Here is a 5,619-nt window from a genome sequence, read left to right as displayed (position 1 = left end):
AACAGTCTGGTTAGTGCCCAGTGCAAAATCTAAGTTTCAAACTATCGGCACAATCGAGAAATTTGCATATTAGTGACGTCATACATTAGTGGAAGAAGACACTGTTTTGTTCTCCAAGATAAGCCTATCATGTTGCATCTCGTTAGAAAGATCTCGGCCCAGAGGACTCAGAAATGCAGCTATTTAATATCTATGACGGCAGTAGTTGACACAAAACGCGTTGAAAATAGAATCCGAGTGCTTTTTCGCATAAACACACACACACACACACACACACACACACACACACACACACACACACACACACACACACACTCACACACACAAACAAACATGCACACACACACACACACACACACACACACACACACACACACACACACACAGAAAAATACACACGCATGTGCTTTCAAGCACACGCACACTCTTTTATATTCTCTCACCTCTGCTTCTCAATATGCCTCGCCTTATTCAGTAAAGTTGGACGGGGAATTGGAGCAACTGGCACCACGACACTCTCCACACCCAGGCGAATAAACGAGTCCGTGTTTACGACAGCTGCATCTTCTTGTGTCACAGTCAGTCTTGCATGCACACCGAATCACTTTCAGAAGAGCTGCTGGTGCTGCTGGTAGGTCCGATGTGCTTTGGCAGCATTTGGGGCATACACAGTGCATAGTGCATCGTACAGGCCAGTTTCCGCCATGAGATGTCCTATACAAGCGAGAAAACTCATCTCCATGTGGAAGGGACCAAGCCGAAGAACTACAGAACGTAGCTCACTGAAAGCTGCTTCTGCTGATATGATGCTGAGGGCCTTCCACCACAGGGGCTGATCAAAAGGTGACTACAGGGGTTTTGTTGTATCGCCTAGCTTCAGCAGAAAGAAACAACAGCGTTGAATAGATACAAGTTTTGTCACTGGGTTTGAGATCAATCATCGGCAAGAAGACAATAGATGACTGACCTGGAAAGTCACCATTGTGGACGGCCTGCATTACTCCTGACCAGAACGGTCTCTGAGGACTGAGCAGCCATGCTGACTTCCATAGGACTTCAACTTCTTTGGTAGGGTCTTCAAGTAGGACTGTCCTTAACTTCTCATAGGTGAGACTTGCCAGGCCTTCACATCTCTCATCGTAGAAACTGATTTTGACACGGGCTTTCTTCATGACCTCCTCAAGCCTAACCTCTGTTTTCAGAGCGATGGACGACCTATTTTTGATGAACGGGGTTATGGAAGCAATCATGCCCATTCCATGGAAGGTATTCAGGCCATCAATTGTTCCAGTGTTATGATCGACATTGTCTGCCATGTACTGCATGAAATGTTCATCTGTGGCTGGCACGATTATCTCCTGGGTGGCAGCCGCACTCATTTCGTCCGTCTTTACTTCTCTGTAAGAGGAGCTGAATCCAAGGGAGTACAGAACCAAAACAGTGGTGCATCTGAACTCCAAGACCAATCTGCAGTGGAGCAATTAAAATTCTTGGGCGAGCTGCTTGCATAATTGCTTGGCCGATTGAAGCAACCTTCACATCAGTGTCCTTTCCACTGAAGATCTCTCGGAGGAAAGTTTGCAAGGATTTTGGCACAAAATCAAGGTTTGCTGTAATTGAGAAAGTGCTGTCTGGACTTGGGTATTCTTTTCTGCTGGTGTTTATCTTCTTAATGTCACTTTTGATAAGTTCAGCAGCAGCTCTGATGATGTTGTCTTTTTGAGTTTCTTCGTCGGTCGTCTCAGGTGTCGAATAAAAGGAATGAAAAATAGACCATGTAGTCCTCTGAAATGTTACCACGTTTGCTTTCCCATCCATTTCTGTGATGATAATTTCATTACCAAAATGTTTCTTTGATTCTTCTTTCATCTTTGAGTGACTATAACAGTCACCACATGTAAACTCTTTCATTTTTCTGATGAGGTCGATGATGGTGACTTCTGTATCGTTTTTTTGCAGATAATTGACAACTTTTCTGAACGCTTCTGCTCTTTTTTCATCGACTGGTCTTCCTTGTTTTGGTCTTTTGTTGTCAGTGTCTGATGCAAAGCACTTTGGAAGTTTCCTTTTTGTTCTAAAATTGGTGCTGCATGATTGGTGGTACAAAGCATCAGCTGCTGGAAGGTCCGAGACGAATTCTATCTTGCCTTTTACCTTTTCAGGCCATTCGTCTGCTCTTTCAGCACAGATTCTATAGACGGTCTTCTGAAAATCTAAAGTGCGAACAGGAAGTACTGTTGGACCTCGTTTTGAAACAAGTTCTGCATGCATGCCACAAAATAAACAACATTTCCTGAAATCAAAGAACTGATTCTTTGACCGCAGTCCTTGGTTAAAATTTGCAGCAGTATCTTCATCTTTTTACCCACGAAGGTAGGCTGCTATGTTGTGCTTGTTCGTATATGAACTGCGACAACATACATGCACAGCCTGCCCCTCTGCAACAACAATTCAATCACCACGCTGGGTACTGACTCTGTGTATGGTGTCTCTTCCCTTCTGTTGCGGAATGACGATCTGCTCCCCTGAATAAAGGCTGCCTCCACACAGGATACACAACTGCTCCATGATCTGGAAAAAAATACATTTATAACATAAACTTAAATAAAGCAGTTGGATTGACACTGTGTATAATTGTCCAGACGCTAATTAATTTTGTCTTTAAGTAGTACAGCATATTTTATTATATAATATCCTGAATACAGTGAAACACCCTTATTAAGACCCTCCATTTTAAGACCTGGTTTTCTCAGATTATTTTGTTGGTCTTAAGAAAGGGGGTTCCACTGAAACATGATTTATTGAAAATATAATATATACGGGATTTGTTTTATTAAGCCTTTTTTATGATAACTTTTTTGTTGTTAGCCTTTAATAGAAATTGCTGATATGTCAAACCTACCTCATTCTTGTCTCATTCGCAGTGGTCACTGGTGTAGAGCAAGGTTTTCGCTCAGAAAGCAGGTGACTGTGGAAAAAAATGATAACATTAATGATTTACGCATCAAATAAAGGCTATCGAGATAGCATTCCATCAGAGAAGTGCCTAAAGTGTCAGCAATGGCGACAATAACATAAAAAACATAAATAAAACATCACCGAACAGTGCAACAGGAAGGTTATTTTTGACAGCATTCGCCTACCATACATACTGGAAGCACGATCAACAATTCGCACGGTCTTTGAGTATAATATACATTTTTTTTCTAATCTAACTTCATAATTGTATTTGTGATGCTGAGCATATCAACTGCAAAGATTATCTGCACGTTTGAAACGGTAAAACAAGTTTTAGACTCATGTTGTGCTGTCTGGAAGCAGACGAACTTTTAGCGAAGCTAGGTCGTCTGCATATCAGGCTTTTTTCTTTCCAATGCATTCGTATGGCATAAATAAAGAACTAGCGCTAGCATTCTACACATACAGCCGAGAAAATGAAGTGGTAAAAATGTTAAAGGACGAATAAAAACGTAAAGATTATCGATTACTCACCTTTTTGCATGTGGCCACGCGAAGCACGTTCGACTAGACTTTGAGTGCATGGCGCGCATAAACTTCCGGCTTTGCGACGGCAGGCCAAACCAGTCAAATCTGCTTGTTCCGTGTGATTGCATGACTTTTCTGATCCGATAACTCACTTATTCCATTACCTCAGGGCTTAGATTTTGAACTGGGTACTAAAGGACACTTTATCTACCAGTCTGTGCTGATTTCATTTTTGTTGCAATTAGTGGTACCCCTTTAGCTCCCGTAATTCCACTAAAACTACTGGACCAATCTTTATGAAATTTGACATGAGAGTTCCTGGGAATTATATCCTCGAATTTTTTTTAATTTTTTTTATAAATACCTTTGATGACGTCATATCCGGCTTTTTGTAAAAGTTGAGGCGGCACTGTCACACCCTCATTTTTCAATAAAATTGATTGAAATTTTGGCAAAGCAATCTTCGACGAAGGCCGGATTTTGGTATTGCATTTCAGCTTGGAGGCTTAACAATTAATTAATGACTTTGGTCACAAATCTGAAAATTGTAATTAAATTAATTTTTTTTAAAAACGATCCAAAATTACGTTCATTTTATTTTTCATCATTTTCTGATTCCAAAAACATATAAATATGTTATATTCGGATTAAAAACAAGCTCTGAAAAATTGTTTTAATAATTATGATTAAAATAAAATTTCCTAAATCAATTTAAAAACAATTTCATCTTATTTCTTGTCGGTTCCTGATTCCAAAACCATATAGATATGATATGTTTGGATTAAAAACACGCTCAGAAAGTTAAAACGAAGAGAGGTACAGAAAAGTGTGCTATGCAGCACAGCGCAACCACTTCCGCGCTAAACAGGCTCGTTAATTTCACTGCCTTTTGCACGAGCGGCGGACTACGGTCATAGTGAAAAAATGCAGTGCGTTCAGTTTCATTCTGTGAGTTCCACAGCTTGACTAAATGTAGTAATTTCGCCTGACGCGACTTGTGTTTAGTCTCTTCAAGTCAGTTTTCGCGTCACGGTTAGGCCCCCGTCACACAACGCTGCGTCCATTCCGATCAGTCATCGCTCAACGGCTATCGCCAGTTATCTCTCTGACCGGACGCTACAGTCCAACGCGAATCTATCAAAATAAGAATACAGAGTTATCTCCCATATGTTTTTCGCGAGCACTGATCTAAATTTGAGATCAGTGTTCGCGAGACGAAAATGATTGCAGATTGGCCGACTTCGACAGTGATCTCCGTTCTGTTCTTCACAGTTATGATAAAGACATCGTTCTAAGGCCAAAACAAGTCGAAATTTTGGGACTGTTGCCGGAAGGAGACCGTAATATATGGTTTCATCACTGTCAACTGGTTACAGAAAAAATCGTCTGCTCCAGTTAATCGCCGAAACCAAACGGTTAATTATCACGTGACACTTTTGCCATATTTAGAGTTGTTTGCACAGTAAATACAGCCGCGAAAAATAGCTCGCTTGAAACTGTCTTACATATCAATTCCTTTGTAATTTAAAAATTACAAAACACCATGAAAAATCATTATCGACGATCGCGAATCTGCTTATGTCAATAATACATTACAAAAAGCTCTAAATATGTAAAAAAAAAAAAAAAATCGATTTCCTTGCCAGACAAGGAAACTCAAGGCATCCTGTCAGGGAGAGAATGAGCCGAACTCATTTTGACCTGAGGTCAGGATGCGCTGCGTCCTTACCACGACCATATGCCGATCACTCCGATCTGAAAAAGTAATAAAATCGGGACATATCGCCGTCAAAATCCAGAGCGTGGCCAATCGTGGGCCAAACGTAGCAGGATCTATATGAGCGTGGTTTGGTTGGGGTGGGATCTGCTAGATCGGGAAGCTGCACGCTCTCCCTAAGCTTATTTTGAACTGCACAAAACAAGCGTAGCCTGGCCGTGGTGCAATACATTCTTGATGTAGTTGGGTTTTTTGGCCATGTGCTGGATTTTGACGGCGATTATACCCAACCGTCGAAGATGAACGGACCTGATGGTGGTTTTATCACGACCACAGAGATCTCACCACGATGCTACCACGCTGCTTGTACGATAATAGAGAGATTAAGTGCACAGTGTTAGTGTTAGGGGTAGTGG

The 5,619-nt window shown here is 41.3% G+C and overlaps 1 long non-coding RNA gene across 1 annotated transcript; it reads right to left on the bottom strand.

The window, feature by feature from the left end:
* Nucleotides 1–2,370: 2,370 nt before the first annotated feature.
* Nucleotides 2,371–3,754, bottom strand: LOC138948058 (uncharacterized). The gene is made up of 3 exons (XR_011449871.1): nucleotides 3,493–3,754; nucleotides 2,903–2,968; nucleotides 2,371–2,571 (listed from the first exon to the last, which is right to left on the bottom strand). It is a non-coding gene; the product is annotated as an uncharacterized lncRNA (long non-coding RNA).
* Between the last annotated feature and the right edge of the window lie 1,865 nt (nucleotides 3,755–5,619).

Source organism: Littorina saxatilis, linkage group LG15, assembly GCF_037325665.1.
Source record: "Littorina saxatilis isolate snail1 linkage group LG15, US_GU_Lsax_2.0, whole genome shotgun sequence".
NCBI classification, from domain to species: Eukaryota; Metazoa; Mollusca; class Gastropoda; order Littorinimorpha; family Littorinidae; genus Littorina; species Littorina saxatilis.
Note: the sequence above shows the minus strand (reverse complement) of the source record. Positions and strands in the feature narration are given on the sequence as shown.